Consider the following 20,172-nt stretch of genomic DNA (forward strand, 5'->3'; position numbering starts at 1 on the left):
TATTTAATTTTCATCTTGCTGAATTTTTTGTAAATAATACAAAGAGTATACATTTCTTTAACATATTATACCACACATTTTTATACTTTGTTAAAGTTGCACAAAACTGCACCAAAGGAAGGAATGCAATTTTATTTCTTTGTCTGTATTTGGTTTTGTTTTCATACAGAAAGAGTTAAAAATAGGTTATCTAGGTAACAAAGTTTAAACAAGCATTTTCAGTAAAAATTACAGAATAACAGATTTTGTTTCCCTGGAGACGCAACACCTCGCAATTCCAGCTATCATACAGACTGCATACTTTGAGAGAGGAATCCCTTTCTTAAACAGCGAATTCATATACTTTAATCTGTTTTTACACAAGTACTGTTTATGACTAATCCATGGTCCATGAGTAAAATACTTTATATTAACCCATCTAAACTTTTATTATTTCCGGTCATCTGTATAGACTGTTTACCTATCACAACTAAACACCCAATCTACATTCCACATACCTCATATGATTCTTCAAGTGATGTTTCGTAGTCTATCATTTTTAATACGGCAGGTACGTGCTGAGCGCAGACTTGTAAAGCGTGATTTCGCGCATAGCAGTACCTTAAAGGATTCCATTTAATTTGTCCACTGCTAGAATTTCATTCATACGTGGTTCGACATTCATCCATCAACACCGCAAAGAATTTATCTGCTACTTTAAACAATTTCCATCGACTTAAATTGAAGTCCAAAAAATCTTACAAATCTCAAAAGCAAAGGATGCTGAAGAATTTTACATATGGAAGACAGAGAAGTCAAACAATGAATCAGAAAATTACAAAAGAAGAATTGGGTGCTTATAAAACCCCTTGATAATAAAAGCGCTCATTACGAAGTAGAGCTTTTAACTGAAGATAAGATGAAGGAATTGTTAAATAACACAAAAGCAACGTCTGATCTTCTAGCAGACAATGACCCAATTAAAGAAAAAACAGGATACTTTAAAAGAGCTACTAGGAAACATGTGCTCTTTACAGCGACGCGGTTACAGTTGCATCAGTCATTCGTATAAGCAAAAGACATCAGCTTTTTCAAAAAATAATTCTGTCACGCATTTGCAAATAAATGGAAAGAAGTCCAAAAGAAACTTTCAGAGTGCTTTTCAAAACAAAGCTGAAAGTTAATCTGCAGAATTTTACTAATAAAATAATAAAACATCTCTGATTTTATTTCAAAATGAACATTTACTTATGGAATCAATTTTAAATAGATCTTCGCAAATTGGTTCATAAAACTTCACAATATGCCAAAATAGTTCAGATTAACTAAAAAATATAATAATGTATGCTTAAAACAACTACGAAAAAGCACATTTTGAGCAGCCTTAACAGAAGACAATTTGGCTCCACTAATTTTCTTTACGAGTACTCATTAAATTTTTATTTACATTTTTTTTTTCAACATTTAACTTTGAATGGTTTTAAGTGAAACCGCACTTGATAGAGTGACTCTAAATTCAGAAAAAAAGTGAAACAAAATTGGTTTATACACAGGCAGTGCAATTACACTGACCTGTTGGGAAGAGAAGACCCCGTTGGACAGGGTAAATATTAGGCCACACAGAGAGGAAAAGGTTTAGCCTCCTCCTGGTAATGCGAAAGTAGGCCACTTGTGAAAAAATTACACTACAGCAGTAATTTTGAAACCACTACAAAGCAACAGAACCCTAACAAATCTCAGGCTTCTGATAATTATAGTGTGATTAACAGTTCGACCTCACTTCGAATATTACAATACAATATAAAGAAAGCACCAATTCAAACACTTCAATATGGAATTCAAAACCTAAGAAATTAACGCATAAATGCTACCCTGAACATTAAAACATAATGTGAAGCGTTCATGTAAAATAAACAACTAGTAAAACTCCAATATAAAGCAAAAAGGGACGTACAAGTTATAACATTCAAGCATTTCTAGTGGAAATAAAGTTGATATAAAACAAGAATTACCAGCCACAGATGTATTTTTCCTCTGCACTATTTCTCTGTTCTTTTCATCTTCGTTCTTTTTCTTTCACGATATCATGTTCTGCAATCCAAGTGGGCACAAAAATGATGACAAATTACACTAGAAGAGGCCAAGGGGGGAAAAAAAGGAATCATTAGATTTTAACTACTTTGATATTAAAGAATAATTATACACAAAGAGAAATATCTAATATTGTTTCTTAATATATAATACAGTAAGACCCCGCTTAACGTGGGGGATACGTTCCATCGAAGTAGAGCGTAATGCGAAACAGCGCTAAGAGAGGCTATCTTAACATGTAAATAATGGGGTTAGGGGAAGACGGATAAAAAATGGTTAGGCATTAAATTCAATTATGTTTGTTTAATAAAAATAAAATCAAACATTTATTTCTTACAAAAATAAAAACAATATAAACGCATATACTTTTAAAAACAAATACAATTCTCAGTCAAATCATTCAGTCGATTCTGGGTTTCCAATTTTCTGCCTTTTTGTCAAGAAGGCATTATGATAGATTGGCTTAATGGCATATTGCGTTCAATTTCGTCGTCAATCCATATAGACAGTCGTTTTTCCATTTCCTCTATAATGTTATTTCTAGAACGGGTGATTCTAGTTGCAGAGCTTGACGTAGTTGCAGTTGCCGATGACAGTATTTTTTCTTTATTCTTAAGGATTGTCCTTATTGTTGAAGTTGCCAAAATCAATGCAGCACTAATTTGAGATTGATGTTCACCAGAATCTAATCTTCTAATCACTTGCATTTGAGTTTCCAGTGAAATGCTTTTTCTGGTTGCTTTCTTTTCTTGTTTTTTATTATCACCCATGATAAAAACTAAAGATCATAATATTTGTCACTGTATTAATCGTTATAGTATTATACAAATTTAAACTTACAATAATGTCAACAAATATTTCAAATGATAAAAATGCGCCCACAAAGCAAGAAACACAACTACACTGTTTCGGATATGTTATTTGGAAACCTAGCGCTGCGCACAATTTCGGAGAATCCCCGGGTTGAAATAAAAGAGCGCTAAACCGAAACAGCTCTAAACGAAACAGCGTTAAGCGGGGTCTTACTGTACTTCAAAAGTACCTTCTTTGTTTTAAATTCCAGCAACGTGCTACACTGTAACTAAAATCATGACTGCAGTCGATAGAAAAGCAAATGATTTCCCTAATATGACAGAAGTACAGTAAGCAAAAGGGGTTTTTAATGTATGGGTACAACATGAACAACGAAGGGAAAAGAATTTAGACAGTTATTACGGATAATGATCTTCGAGAAGAGTAAATAATTTCAGCGCTGGTAGAAGGATGGCACCAAAAGATAATAAGCAGGTAATTTTAAATGACAAATAAACAAAATAAGCTTTACTGTTAGCTTTGAAGCAGGTGTTATATATTAAAATATCTTAATTCCCACACAGAATTAGTGACATAACAGATGAAAAAAGAGTAAGAATCAAACTCGCAATTTATTAACATTAAAAGAGCTATACATATACACTTTTATAGATTTTTTTTTTTTTTAGAAAGGGCTCAAAAACAACATTCTAAAAACAGATTTCGAAGAACATATTGGAAACAAATGTCATAAACCATAAAAGAAATATTTCATCAGAATTTTAACGTACGAACCGTTTCTAATTTTAAGTTCTGTACTTAGGTAACCTCATCTATGAGAGAGGAACACTTAGTCCAATGTACAAGGAATTATGCTGAAATATTACCACGCCACTTTACTGAAATTATAGCAATATTTCACACAGGGAAAGAACATATTGTCTAGCTGCCCGGGTTCGAGCCCAGCTTTAATACAGCAAGCCAAAACACATCAAATACCATTGAATCAAACAACATTTTGAAGAGTCGCAAAAAATTTAAATGCAATTTCGTGGAAGAGCTATTGCAATTACCTACATACTAAAATTTTGACCAAAAATTCAAGAAAACTAAGATACTCTTTTTTTCTTTCGAACGAATGAAAGTCATATACTAATGTAGGGATGCTCAACTTATTGTACTATAAAACCTAAACATAGGAATGAAATTTTGTCAGCTATGTGAGATGTCCAATACCGAGAAATTCCGTAAATTGTAGAATAATTGTAGAATAGTACCTACGTCTGAAAACACACGAAAGGTAAAACATAATTCCAATACTTTACTTTTAGCCTTGAAGCAGGTGTTCTATATTAAACTGTCTTAATTCACATACAGAATTAGTAATATAATAGCTCAAAATATTGTAAGAACCAAACACGCATTATATAAACATTAAAAAAAAATCTACATACATTTATTAGTGTTACGAGGGTTTATTCTGAAATATTATAATGTCACTTTCAGTGAAATGATAGAAATTTTCACTCAGGGAAGGGACATTCTGTCTGGCTGCCTGGGTTCCATCCCACCTTCTGTTACAAAAGTTTCATAGAAGAATTTTAAAAATACAGAAACAAAACTTATGAAGAAATTATTGCAGATAATTGGTCATTAGTCATTCTTACAGACATAATAACCAAAATCTTAAACTTGAGGGGGGAGAGAACTAAAGTCTTTGAATTCAAGGGTATTTTAAATCAAAATTAATTTTGTGAAAATATTACACAAATATAAGGGATATACATTTTTAACATAATGTAATGTACGTTTTACCACTTTGAAAATCTGGAGAACTAAAGCGTGAAATATAAGAAAACTGAAACAAACATTTGGAAAATTTCATTGAGCTTAAATTAGTTTCTAAATTAGATGTTTTGAGTGTACTTAAAAATTAGGCCAAATACTTCATTCACTTCAAACCCATTACATAATACTAGTATTTAAGAAAAATGGTAAAAGATTGCAAATAAGTTAAATAACAATTCTACAGATCTAGAATTGGAAATAACTGATTTTCATCCTAAATAAGATCAAGAATATCACAAAAAGCCATTTGAATTGTCCTAGATCAGAAAAATCATGAACTGTTAAACTTTTAAAAAGATAAATTCCTGCTTTCGATCTACTTATAAATGTAAAGGAGGATTTTCAACAACGAACTTGTTAAAATCAATGTTCAGATACAGGATAACAAACAAACATCCGGACTGCATGGATTTAGCCATAACATGGTATGTACCAGAGGGAAAAAACACTCTCAGAAGAAATGCAGTGTATAATTTCACATTAAAATATAATTTCCCTATATTTAATTTTCATCTTGCTGAATTTTTTGTAAATAATACAAAGAGTATACATTTCTTTAACATATTATACCACACATTTTTATACTTTGTTAAAGTTGCACATAACTGCACCAAAGGAAGGAATGCAATTTTATTTCTTTGTCTGTATTTGGTTTCGTTTTCATACAGAAAGAGTTAAAAATAGGTTATCTAGGTAACAAAGTTTAAACAAGCATTTTCAGTAAAAATTACAGAATAACAGATTTTGTTTCCCTGGAGACGCAACACCTCGCTATTCCAGCTATCATACAGACTGCATACTTTGAGAGAGGAATCCCTTTCTTAAACAGCGAATTCATATACTTTAATCTGTTTTTACACAAGTACTGTTTATGACTAATCCATGGTCCATGAGTAAAATACTTTATATTAACCCATCTAAACTTTTATTATTTCCGGTCATCTGTATAGACTGTTTACCTATCACAACTAAACACCCAATCTACATTCCACATACCTCATACGATTCTTCAAGTGATGTTTCGTAGTCTATCATTTTTAATACGGCAGGTACGTGCTGAGCGCAGACTTGTAAAGCGTGATTTCACGCATAGCAGTACCTTAAAGGATTCCATTTAATTTGTCCACTGCTAGAATTTCATTCATACGTGGTTCGACATTCATCCATCAACACCGCAAAGAATTTATCTGCTACTTTAAACAATTTCCATCGACTTAAATTGAAGTCCAAAAAATCTTACAAATCTCAAAAGCAAAGGATGCTGAAGAATTTTACATATGGAAGACAGAGAAGTCAAACAATGAATCAGAAAATTACAAAAGAAGAATTGGGTGCTTATAAAACCCCTTGATAATAAAAGCGCTCATTACGAAGTAGAGCTTTTAACTGAAGATAAGATGAAGGAATTGTTAAATAACACAAAAGCAACGTCTGATCTTCTAGCAGACAATGACCCAATTAAAGAAAAAACAGGATACTTTAAAAGAGCTACTAGGAAACATGTGCTCTTTACAGCGACGCGGTTACAGTTGCATCAGTCATTCGTATAAGCAAAAGACATCAGCTTTTTCAAAAAATAATTCTGTCACGCATTTGCAAATAAATGGAAAGAAGTCCAAAAGAAACTTTCAGAGTGCTTTTCAAAACAAAGCTGAAAGTTAATCTGCAGAATTTTACTAATAAAATAATAAAACATCTCTGATTTTATTTCAAAATGAACTTTTACTTATGAAATCAATTTTAAATAGATCTTCGCAAATTGGTTCATAAAACTTCACAATATGCCAAAATAGTTCAGATTAACTAAAAAATATAATAATGTATGCTTAAAACAACTACGAAAAAGCACATTTTGAGCAGCCTTAACAGAAGACAATTTGGCTCCACTAATTTTCTTTACGAGTACTCATTAAATTTTTATTTACATTTTTTTCTTCAACATTTAACTTTGAATGGTTTTAAGAGAAACCGCACTTGATAGAGAGACTCTAAATTCAGAAAAAAAGTGAAACAAAATTGGTTTATACACAGGCAGTGCAATTACACTGACCTGTTGGGAAGAGAAGACCCCGTTGGACAGGGAAAATATTAGGCCACACAGAGAGGAAAAGGTTTAGCCTCCTCCTGGTAATGCGAAAGTAGGCCACTTGTGAAAAAATTACACTACAGCAGTAATTTTGAAACCACTACAAAGCAACAGAACCCTAACAAATCTCAGACTTCTGATAATTATAGTGTGATTAACAGTTCGACCTCACTTCGAATATTACAACACAATATAAAGAAAGCACCAATTCAAACACTTCAATACGGAATTCAAAACCTAAGAAATTAATGCATAAATGCTACCCTGAACATTAAAACATAATGTGAAGCGTTCATGTAAAATAAACAACTAGTAAAACTCCAATATAAAGCAACATGTGAAAAGGGATGCACAAATTATAACATTCAAGCATTTCTAGTGGAAATAAAGTTGATATAAAACAAGAATTACCAGCCACAGATGTATTTTTCCTCTGCACTATTTCTCTGTTCTTTTCATCTTCATTCTTTTTCTTTCACGATATCATGTTCTGCAATCCAAGAGGGCACAAAAATGATGACAAATTACACTAGAAGAGGCCAAGGGGGGAAAAAAAGGAATCATTAGATTTTAACTACTTTGATATTAAAGAATAATTATACACAAAGAGAAATATCTAATATTGTTTCTTAATATATAATACAGTAAGACCCCGCTTAACGTGGGGGATACGTTCCATCGAAGTAGAGCGTAATGCGAAACAGCGCTAAGAGAGGCTATCTTAACATGTAAATAATGGGGTTAGGGGAAGACGGATAAAAAATGGTTAGGCATTAAATTCAATTATGTTTGTTTAATAAAAATAAAATCAAACATTTATTTCTTACAAAAATAAAAACAATATAAACGCATATACTTTTAAAAACAAATACAATTCTCAGTCAGATCATTCAGTCTATTCTGGGTTTCCAATTTTCTTCCTTTTTGTCAAGAAGGCATTATGATAGATTGGCTTAATGGCATATTGCGTTCAATTTCGTCGTCAATCCATATAGACAGTCGTTTTTCCATTTCCTCTATAATGTTATTTCTAGAACGGGTGATTCTAGTTGCAGAGCTTGACGTAGTTGCAGTTGCCGATGACAGTATTTTTTCTTTATTCTTAAGGATTGTCCTTATTGTTGAAGTTGCCAAAATCAATGCAGCACTAATTTGAGATTGACGTTCACCAGAATCTAATCTTCTAATCACTTGCATTTGAGTTTCCAGTGAAATGCTTTTTCTGGTTGCTTTCTTTTCTTGTTTTTTATTATCACCCATGATAAAAACTAAAGATCATAATATTTGTCACTGTATTAATCGTTATAGTATTATACAAATTTAAACTTACAATAATGTCAACAAATATTTCAAATGATAAAAATGCGCCCACAAAGCAAGAAACACAACTACACTGTTTCGGATATGTTATTTGGAAACCTAGCGCTGCGCACAATTTCGGAGAATCCCCGGGTTGAAATAAAAGAGCGCTAAACCGAAACAGCTCTAAACGAAACAGCGTTAAGCGGGGTCTTACTGTACTTCAAAAGTACCTTCTTTGTTTTAAATTCCAGCAATGTGCTACACTGTAACTAAAATCATGACTGCAGTCGATAGAAAAGCAAATGATTTCCCTAATATGACAGAAGTACAGTAAGCAAAAGGGGTTTTTAATGTATGGGTACAACATGAACAACGAAGGGAAAAGAATTTAGACAGTTATTACGGATAATGATCTTCGAGAAGAGTAAATAATTTCAGCGCTGGTAGAAGGATGGCACCAAAAGATAATAAGCAGGTAATTTTAAATGACAAATAAACAAAATAAGCTTTACTGTTAGCTTTGAAGCAGGTGTTATATATTAAAATATCTTAATTCCCACACAGAATTAGTGACATAACAGATGAAAAAAGAGTAAGAATCAAACTCGCAATATATTAACATTAAAAGAGCTATACATATACACTTTTATAGATTTTTTTTTTTTAGAAAGGGCTCAAAAACAACATTCTAAAAACAGATTTCGAAGAACATATTGGAAACAAATGTCATAAACCATAAAAGAAATATTTCATCAGAATTTTAACGTACGAACCGTTTCTAATTTTAAGTTCTGTACTTAGGTAACCTCATCTATGAGAGAGGAACACTTAGTCCAATGTACAAGGAATTATGCTGAAATATTACCACGCCACTTTAATGAAATTATAGCAATATTTCACACAGGGAAAGAACATATTGTCTAGCTGCCCGGGTTCGAGCCCAGCTTTAATACAGCAAGCCAAAACACATCAAATACCATTGAATCAAACAACATTTTGAAGAGTCGCAAAAAATTTAAATGCAATTTCGTGGAAGAGCTATTGCAATTACCTATATACTAAAATTTTGACCAAAAATTCAAGAAAACTAAGATACTCTTTTTTTCTTTCGAACGAATGAAAGTCATATACTAATGTAGGGATGCTCAACTTATTGTACTATAAAACCTAAACATAGGAATGAAATTTTGTCAGCTATGTGAGATGTCCAATACCGAGAAATTCCGTAAATTGTAGAATAATTGTAGAATAGTACCTACGTCTGAAAACACACGAAAGGTAAAACATAATTCCAATACTTTACTTTTAGCCTTGAAGCAGGTGTTCTATATTAAACTGTCTTAATTCACATACAGAATTAGTAATATAATAGCTCAAAATATTGTAAGAACCAAACACGCATTATATAAACATTAAAAAAAAATCTACATACATTTATTAGTGTTACGAGGGTTTATTCTGAAATATTATAATGTCACTTTCAGTGAAATGATAGAAATTTTCACTCAGGGAAGGGACATTCTGTCTGGCTGCCTGGGTTCCATCCCACCTTCTGTTACAAAAGTTTCATAGAAGAATTTTAAAAATACAGAAACAAAACTTATGAAGAAATTATTGCAGATAATTGGTCATTAGTCATTCTTACAGACATAATAACCAAAATCTTAAACTTGAGGGGGGAGAGAACTAAAGTCTTTGAATTCAAGGGTATTTTAAATCAAAATTAATTTTGTGAAAATATTACACAAATATAAGGGATATACATTTTTAACATAATGTAATGTACGTTTTACCACTTTGAAAATCTGGAGAACTAAAGCGTGAAATATAAGAAAACTGAAACAAACATTTGGAAAATCTCATTGAGCTTAAATTAGTTTCTAAATTAGATGTTTTGAGTGTACTTAAAAATTAGGCCAACTACTTCATTCACTTCAAACCCATTACATAATACTAGTATTTAAGAAAAATGGTAAAAGATTGCAAATAAGTTAAATAACAATTCTACAGATCTAGAATTGGAAATAACTGATTTTCATCCTAAATAAGATCAAGAATATCACAAAAAGCCATTTGAATTGTCCTAGATCAGAAAAATCATGAACTGTTAAACTTTTAAAAAGATAAATTCCTGCTTTCGATCTACTTATAAATGTAAAGGAGGATTTTCAACAACGAACTTGTTAAAATCAATGTTCAGATACAGGATAACAAACAAACATCCGGACTGCATGGATTTAGCCATAACATGGTATGTACCAGAGGGAAAAAACACTCTCAGAAGAAATGCAGTGTATAATTTCACATTAAAATATAATTTCCCTATATTTAATTTTCATCTTGCTGAATTTTTTGTAAATAATACAAAGAGTATACATTTCTTTAACATATTATACCACACATTTTTATACTTTGTTAAAGTTGCACATAACTGCACCAAAGGAAGGAATGCAATTTTATTTCTTTGTCTGTATTTGGTTTCGTTTTCATACAGAAAGAGTTAAAAATAGGTTATCTAGGTAAAAAAGTTTAAACAAGCATTTTCAGTAAAAATTACAGAATAACAGATTTTGTTTCCCTGGAGACGCAACACCTCGCTATTCCAGCTATCATACAGACTGCATACTTTGAGAGAGGAATCCCTTTCTTAAACAGCGAATTCATATACTTTAATCTGTTTTTACACAAGTACTGTTTATGACTAATCCATGGTCCATGAGTAAAATACTTTATATTAACCCATCTAAACTTTTATTATTTCCGGTCATCTGTATAGACTGTTTACCTATCACAACTAAACACCCAATCTACATTCCACATACCTCATATGATTCTTCAAGTGATGTTTCGTAGTCTATCATTTTTAATACGGCAGGTACGTGCTGAGCGCAGACTTGTAAAGCGTGATTTCGCGCATAGCAGTACCTTAAAGGATTCCATTTAATTTGTCCACTGCTAGAATTTCATTCATACGTGGTTCGACATTCATCCATCAACACCGCAAAGAATTTATCTGCTACTTTAAACAATTTCCATCGACTTAAATTGAAGTCCAAAAAATCTTACAAATCTCAAAAGCAAAGGATGCTGAAGAATTTTACATATGGAAGACAGAGAAGTCAAACAATGAATCAGAAAATTACAAAAGAAGAATTGGGTGCTTATAAAACCCCTTGATAATAAAAGCGCTCATTACGAAGTAGAGCTTTTAACTGAAGATAAGATGAAGGAATTGTTAAATAACACAAAAGCAACGTCTGATCTTCTAGCAGACAATGACCCAATTAAAGAAAAAACAGGATACTTTAAAAGAGCTACTAGGAAACATGTGCTCTTTACAGCGACGCGGTTACAGTTGCATCAGTCATTCGTATAAGCAAAAGACATCAGCTTTTTCAAAAAATAATTCTGTCACGCATTTGCAAATAAATGGAAAGAAGTCCAAAAGAAACTTTCAGAGTGCTTTTCAAAACAAAGCTGAAAGTTAATCTGCAGAATTTTACTAATAAAATAATAAAACATCTCTGATTTTATTTCAAAATGAACTTTTACTTATGGAATCAATTTTAAATAGATCTTCGCAAATTGGTTCATAAAACTTCACAATATGCCAAAATAGTTCAGATTAACTAAAAAATATAATAATGTATGCTTAAAACAACTACGAAAAAGCACATTTTCAGCAGCCTTAACAGAAGACAATTTGGCTCCACTAATTTTCTTTACGAGTACTCATTAAATTTTTATTTACATTTTTTTTTTCAACATTTAACTTTGAATGGTTTTAAGTGAAACCGCACTTGATAGAGTGACTCTAAATTCAGAAAAAAAGTGAAACAAAATTGGTTTATACACAGGCAGTGCAATTACACTGACCTGTTGGGAAGAGAAGACCCCGTTGGACAGGGTAAATATTAGGCCACACAGAGAGGAAAAGGTTTAGCCTCCTCCTGGTAATGCGAAAGTAGGCCACTTGTGAAAAAATTACACTACAGCAGTAATTTTGAAACCACTACAAAGCAACAGAACCCTAACAAATCTCAGGCTTCTGATAATTATAGTGTGATTAACAGTTCGACCTCACTTCGAATATTACAATACAATATAAAGAAAGCACCAATTCAAACACTTCAATATGGAATTCAAAACCTAAGAAATTAACGCATAAATGCTACCCTGAACATTAAAACATAATGTGAAGCGTTCATGTAAAATAAACAACTAGTAAAACTCCAATATAAAGCAAAAAGGGACGTACAAGTTATAACATTCAAGCATTTCTAGTGGAAATAAAGTTGATATAAAACAAGAATTACCAGCCACAGATGTATTTTTCCTCTGCACTATTTCTCTGTTCTTTTCATCTTCGTTCTTTTTCTTTCACGATATCATGTTCTGCAATCCAAGTGGGCACAAAAATGATGACAAATTACACTAGAAGAGGCCAAGGGGGGAAAAAAAGGAATCATTAGATTTTAACTACTTTGATATTAAAGAATAATTATACACAAAGAGAAATATCTAATATTGTTTCTTAATATATAATACAGTAAGACCCCGCTTAATGTGGGGGATACGTTCCATCGAAGTAGAGCGTAATGCGAAACAGCGCTAAGAGAGGCTATCTTAACATGTAAATAATGGGCTTAGGGGAAGACGGATAAAAAATGGTTAGGAATTAAATTTAATAATGTTTGTTTAATAAAAATAAAATCAAACATTTATTTCTTACAAAAATAAAAACAATATAAACGCATATACTTTTAAAAACAAATACAATTCTCAGTCAGATCATTCAGTCTATTCTGGGTTTCCAATTTTCTGCCTTTTTGTCAAGAAGGCATTATGATAGATTGGCTTAATGGTATATTGCGTTCAATTTCGTCTTCAATCCATATAGACAGTCGTTTTTCCATTTCCTCTATAATGTTATTTCTAGAACGGGTGATTCTAGTTGCAGAGCTTGACGTAGTTGCAGTTGCCGATGACAGTATTTTTTCTTTATTCTTAAGGATTGTCCTTATTGTTGAAGTTGCCAAAATCAATGCAGCACTAATTTGAGATTGACGTTCACCAGAATCTAATCTTCTAATCACTTGCATTTGAGTTTCCAGTGAAATGCTTTTTCTGGTTGCTTTCTTTTCTTGTTTTTTATTATCACCCATGATAAAAACTAAAGATCATAATATTTGTCACTGTATTAATCGTTATAGTATTATACAAATTTAAACTTACAATAATGTCAACAAATATTTCAAATGATAAAAATGCGCCCACAAAGCAAGAAACACAACTACACTGTTTCGGATATGTTATTTGGAAACCTAGCGCTGCGCACAATTTCGGAGAATCCCCGGGTTGAAATAAAAGAGCGCTAAACCGAAACAGCTCTAAACGAAACAGCGTTAAGCGGGGTCTTACTGTACTTCAAAAGTACCTTCTTTGTTTTAAATTCCAGCAATGTGCTACACTGTAACTAAAATCATGACTGCAGTCGATAGAAAAGCAAATGATTTCCCTAATATGACAGAAGTACAGTAAGCAAAAGGGGTTTTTAATGTATGGGTACAACATGAACAACGAAGGGAAAAGAATTTAGACAGTTATTACGGATAATGATCTTCGAGAAGAGTAAATAATTTCAGCGCTGGTAGAAGGATGGCACCAAAAGATAATAAGCAGGTAATTTTAAATGACAAATAAACAAAATAAGCTTTACTGTTAGCTTTGAAGCAGGTGTTATATATTAACATATCTTAATTCCCACACAGAATTAGTGACATAACAGATGAAAAAAGAGTAAGAATCAAACTCGCAATTTATTAACATTAAAAGAGCTATACATATACACTTTTATAGATTTTTTTTTTTTTTAGAAAGGGCTCAAAAACAACATTCTAAAAACAGATTTCGAAGAACATATTGGAAACAAATGTCATAAACCATAAAAGAAATATTTCATCAGAATTTTAACGTACGAACCGTTTCTAATTTTAAGTTCTGTACTTAGGTAACCTCATCTATGAGAGAGGAACACTTAGTCCAATGTACAAGGAATTATGCTGAAATATTACCACGCCACTTTAATGAAATTATAGCAATATTTCACACAGGGAAAGAACATATTGTCTAGCTGCCCGGGTTCGAGCCCAGCTTTAATACAGCAAGCCAAAACACATCAAATACCATTGAATCAAACAACATTTTGAAGAGTCGCAAAAAATTTAAATGCAATTTCGTGGAAGAGCTATTGCAATTACCTACATACTAAAATTTTGACCAAAAATTCAAGAAAACTAAGATACTCTTTTTTTCTTTCGAACGAATGAAAGTCATATACTAATGTAGGGATGCTCAACTTATTGTACTATAAAACCTAAACATAGGAATGAAATTTTGTCAGCTATGTGAGATGTCCAATACCGAGAAATTCCGTAAATTGTAGAATAATTGTAGAATAGTACCTACGTCTGAAAACACACGAAAGGTAAAACATAATTCCAATACTTTACTTTTAGCCTTGAAGCAGGTGTTCTATATTAAACTGTCTTAATTCACATACAGAATTAGTAATATAATAGCTCAAAATATTGTAAGAACCAAACACGCATTATATAAACATTAAAAAAAAATCTACATACATTTATTAGTGTTACGAGGGTTTATTCTGAAATATTATAATGTCACTTTCAGTGAAATGATAGAAATTTTCACTCAGGGAAGGGACATTCTGTCTGGCTGCCTGGGTTCCATCCCACCTTCTGTTACAAAAGTTTCATAGAAGAATTTTAAAAATACAGAAACAAAACTTATGAAGAAATTATTGCAGATAATTGGTCATTAGTCATTCTTACAGACATAATAACCAAAATCTTAAACTTGAGGGGGGAGAGAACTAAAGTCTTTGAATTCAAGGGTATTTTAAATCAAAATTAATTTTGTGAAAATATTACACAAATATAAGGGATATACATTTTTAACATAATGTAATGTACGTTTTACCACTTTGAAAATCTGGAGAACTAAAGCGTGAAATATAAGAAAACTGAAACAAACATTTGGAAAATTTCATTGAGCTTAAATTAGTTTCTAAATTAGATGTTTTGAGTGTACTTAAAAATTAGGCCAACTACTTCATTCACTTCAAACCCATTACATAATACTAGTATTTAAGAAAAATGGTAAAAGATTGCAAATAAGTTAAATAACAATTCTACAGATCTAGAATTGGAAATAACTGATTTTCATCCTAAATAAGATCAAGAATATCACAAAAAGCCATTTGAATTGTCCTAGATCAGAAAAATCATGAACTGTTAAACTTTTAAAAAGATAAATTCCTGCTTTCGATCTACTTATAAATGTAAAGGAGGATTTTCAACAACGAACTTGTTAAAATCAATGTTCAGATACAGGATAACAAACAAACATCCGGACTGCATGGATTTAGCCATAACATGGTATGTACCAGAGGGAAAAAACACTCTCAGAAGAAATGCAGTGTATAATTTCACATTAAAATATAATTTCCCTATATTTAATTTTCATCTTGCTGAATTTTTTGTAAATAATACAAAGAGTATACATTTCTTTAACATATTATACCACACATTTTTATACTTTGTTAAAGTTGCACATAACTGCACCAAAGGAAGGAATGCAATTTTATTTCTTTGTCTGTATTTGGTTTCGTTTTCATACAGAAAGAGTTAAAAATAGGTTATCTAGGTAACAAAGTTTAAACAAGCATTTTCAGTAAAAATTACAGAATAACAGATTTTGTTTCCCTGGAGACGCAACACCTCGCTATTCCAGCTATCATACAGACTGCATACTTTGAGAGAGGAATCCCTTTCTTAAACAGCGAATTCATATACTTTAATCTGTTTTTACACAAGTACTGTTTATGACTAATCCATGGTCCATGAGTAAAATACTTTATATTAACCCATCTAAACTTTTATTATTTCCGGTCATCTGTATAGACTGTTTACCTATCACAACTAAACACCCAATCTACATTCCACATACCTCATATGATTCTTCAAGTGATGTTTCGTAGTCTATCATTTTTAATACGGCAGGTACGTGCTGAGCGCAGACTTGTAAAGCGTGATTTCGCGCATAGCAGTACCTTAAAGGATTCCATTTAATTTGTCCACTGCTAGAATTTCATTCATACGTGGTTCGACATTCATCCATCAACACCGCAAAGAATTTATCTGCTACTTTAAACAATTTCCATCGACTTAAATTGAAGTCCAAAAAATCTTACAAATCTCAAAAGCAAAGGATGCTGAAGAATTTTACATATGGAAGACAGAGAAGTCAAACAATGAATCAGAAAATTACAAAAGAAGAATTGGGTGCTTATAAAACCCCTTGATAATAAAAGCGCTCATTACGAAGTAGAGCTTTTAACTGAAGATAAGATGAAGGAATTGTTAAATAACACAAAAGCAACGTCTGATCTTCTAGCAGACAATGACCCAATTAAAGAAAAAACAGGATACTTTAAAAGAGCTACTAGGAAACATGTGCTCTTTACAGCGACGCGGTTACAGTTGCATCAGTCATTCGTATAAGCAAAAGACATCAGCTTTTTCAAAAAATAATTCTGTCACGCATTTGCAAATAAATGGAAAGAAGTCCAAAAGAAACTTTCAGAGTGCTTTTCAAAACAAAGCTGAAAGTTAATCTGCAGAATTTTACTAATAAAATAATAAAACATCTCTGATTTTATTTCAAAATGAACTTTTACTTATGAAATCAATTTTAAATAGATCTTCGCAAATTGGTTCATAAAACTTCACAATATGCCAAAATAGTTCAGATTAACTAAAAAATATAATAATGTATGCTTAAAACAACTACGAAAAAGCACATTTTGAGCAGCCTTAACAGAAGACAATTTGGCTCCACTAATTTTCTTTACGAGTACTCATTAAATTTTTATTTACATTTTTTTCTTCAACATTTAACTTTGAATGGTTTTAAGAGAAACCGCACTTGATAGAGAGACTCTAAATTCAGAAAAAAAGTGAAACAAAATTGGTTTATACACAGGCAGTGCAATTACACTGACCTGTTGGGAAGAGAAGACCCCGTTGGACAGGGAAAATATTAGGCCACACAGAGAGGAAAAGGTTTAGCCTCCTCCTGGTAATGCGAAAGTAGGCCACTTGTGAAAAAATTACACTACAGCAGTAATTTTGAAACCACTACAAAGCAACAGAACCCTAACAAATCTCAGACTTCTGATAATTATAGTGTGATTAACAGTTCGACCTCACTTCGAATATTACAACACAATATAAAGAAAGCACCAATTCAAACACTTCAATACGGAATTCAAAACCTAAGAAATTAATGCATAAATGCTACCCTGAACATTAAAACATAATGTGAAGCGTTCATGTAAAATAAACAACTAGTAAAACTCCAATATAAAGCAACATGTGAAAAGGGATGCACAAATTATAACATTCAAGCATTTCTAGTGGAAATAAAGTTGATATAAAACAAGAATTACCAGCCACAGATGTATTTTTCCTCTGCACTATTTCTCTGTTCTTTTCATCTTCATTCTTTTTCTTTCACGATATCATGTTCTGCAATCCAAGAGGGCACAAAAATGATGACAAATTACACTAGAAGAGGCCAAGGGGGGAAAAAAAGGAATCATTAGATTTTAACTACTTTGATATTAAAGAATAATTATACACAAAGAGAAATATCTAATATTGTTTCTTAATATATAATACAGTAAGACCCCGCTTAACGTGGGGGATACGTTCCATCGAAGTAGAGCGTAATGCGAAACAGCGCTAAGAGAGGCTATCTTAACATGTAAATAATGGGGTTAGGGGAAGACGGATAAAAAATGGTTAGGCATTAAATTCAATTATGTTTGTTTAATAAAAATAAAATCAAACATTTATTTCTTACAAAAATAAAAACAATATAAACGCATATACTTTTAAAAACAAATACAATTCTCAGTCAGATCATTCAGTCTATTCTGGGTTTCCAATTTTCTGCCTTTTTGTCAAGAAGGCATTATGATAGATTGGCTTAATGGCATATTGCGTTCAATTTCGTCGTCAATCCATATAGACAGTCGTTTTTCCATTTCCTCTATAATGTTATTTCTAGAACGGGTGATTCTAGTTGCAGAGCTTGACGTAGTTGCAGTTGCCGATGACAGTATTTTTTCTTTATTCTTAAGGATTGTCCTTATTGTTGAAGTTGCCAAAATCAATGCAGCACTAATTTGAGATTGACGTTCACCAGAATCTAATCTTCTAATCACTTGCATTTGAGTTTCCAGTGAAATGCTTTTTCTGGTTGCTTTCTTTTCTTGTTTTTTATTATCACCCATGATAAAAACTAAAGATCATAATATTTGTCACTGTATTAATCGTTATAGTATTATACAAATTTAAACTTACAATAATGTCAACAAATATTTCAAATGATAAAAATGCGCCCACAAAGCAAGAAACACAACTACACTGTTTCGGATATGTTATTTGGAAACCTAGCGCTGCGCACAATTTCGGAGAATCCCCGGGTTGAAATAAAAGAGCGCTAAACCGAAACAGCTCTAAACGAAACAGCGTTAAGCGGGGTCTTACTGTACTTCAAAAGTACCTTCTTTGTTTTAAATTCCAGCAATGTGCTACACTGTAACTAAAATCATGACTGCAGTCGATAGAAAAGCAAATGATTTCCCTAATATGACAGAAGTACAGTAAGCAAAAGGGGTTTTTAATGTATGGGTACAACATGAACAACGAAGGGAAAAGAATTTAGACAGTTATTACGGATAATGATCTTCGAGAAGAGTAAATAATTTCAGCGCTGGTAGAAGGATGGCACCAAAAGATAATAAGCAGGTAATTTTAAATGACAAATAAACAAAATAAGCTTTACTGTTAGCTTTGAAGCAGGTGTTATATATTAAAATATCTTAATTCCCACACAGAATTAGTGACATAACAGATGAAAAAAGAGTAAGAATCAAACTCGCAATATATTAACATTAAAAGAGCTATACATATACACTTTTATAGATTTTTTTTTTTTAGAAAGGGCTCAAAAACAACATTCTAAAAACAGATTTCGAAGAACATATTGGAAACAAATGTCATAAACCATAAAAGAAATATTTCATCAGAATTTTAACGTACGAACCGTTTCTAATTTTAAGTTCTGTACTTAGGTAACCCCATCTATGAGAGAGGAACGCTTAGTCCAATGTACAAGGAATTATGCTGAAATATTACCACGCCACTTTAATGAAATTATAGCAATATTTCACACAGGGAAAGAACATACTGTCTAGCTGCCCGGGTTCGAGCCCAGCTTTAATACAGCAAGCCAAAACACATCAAATACCATTGAATCAAACAACATTTTGAAGAGTCGCAAAAAATTTAAATGCAATTTCGTGGAAGAGCTATTGCAATTACCTACATACTAAAATTTTGACCAAAAATTCAAGAAAACTAAGATACTCTTTTTTTCTTTCGAACGAATGAAAGTCATATACTAATGTAGGGATGCTCAACTTATTGTACTATAAAACCTAAACATAGGAATGAAATTTTGTCAGCTATGTGAGATGTCCAATACCGAGAAATTCCGTAAATTGTAGAATAGAACCTACGTCTGAAAACACACGAAAGGTAAAACATAATTCCAATACTTTACTTTTAGCCTTGAAGCAGGTGTTCTATATTAAACTGTCTTAATTCACATACAGAATTAGTAATATAATAGCTCAAAATATTGTAAGAACCAAACACGCATTATATAAACATTAAAAAAAAATCTACATACATTTATTAGTGTTACGAGGGTTTATTCTGAAATATTATAATGTCACTTTCAGTGAAATGATAGAAATTTTCACTCAGGGAAGGGACATTCTGTCTGGCTGCCTGGGTTCCATCCCACCTTCTGTTACAAAAGTTTCATAGAAGAATTTTAAAAATACAGAAACAAAACTTATGAAGAAATTATTGCAGATAATTGGTCATTAGTCATTCTTACAGACATAATAACCAAAA

General features: G+C 31.8%; 1 long non-coding RNA gene across 1 annotated transcript; it reads right to left on the minus strand.

The window, feature by feature from the left end:
- Positions 1 to 1,971: 1,971 nt before the first annotated feature.
- On the minus strand, positions 1,972 to 17,755 carry LOC146993015 (uncharacterized). The gene is made up of 3 exons (XR_015038983.1): positions 17,631 to 17,755; positions 12,415 to 12,532; positions 1,972 to 2,109 (listed from the first exon to the last, which is right to left on the minus strand). It is a non-coding gene; the product is annotated as an uncharacterized LOC146993015 (long non-coding RNA).
- Positions 17,756 to 20,172: the final 2,417 nt, after the last annotated feature.

The sequence above is a fragment of the Stegodyphus dumicola genome, chromosome X2 (genome assembly GCF_044657685.1).
Source record: "Stegodyphus dumicola isolate Sdum_Otavi_A_Nest chromosome X2, ASM4465768v1".
NCBI classification, from domain to species: domain Eukaryota; kingdom Metazoa; phylum Arthropoda; class Arachnida; order Araneae; family Eresidae; genus Stegodyphus; species Stegodyphus dumicola.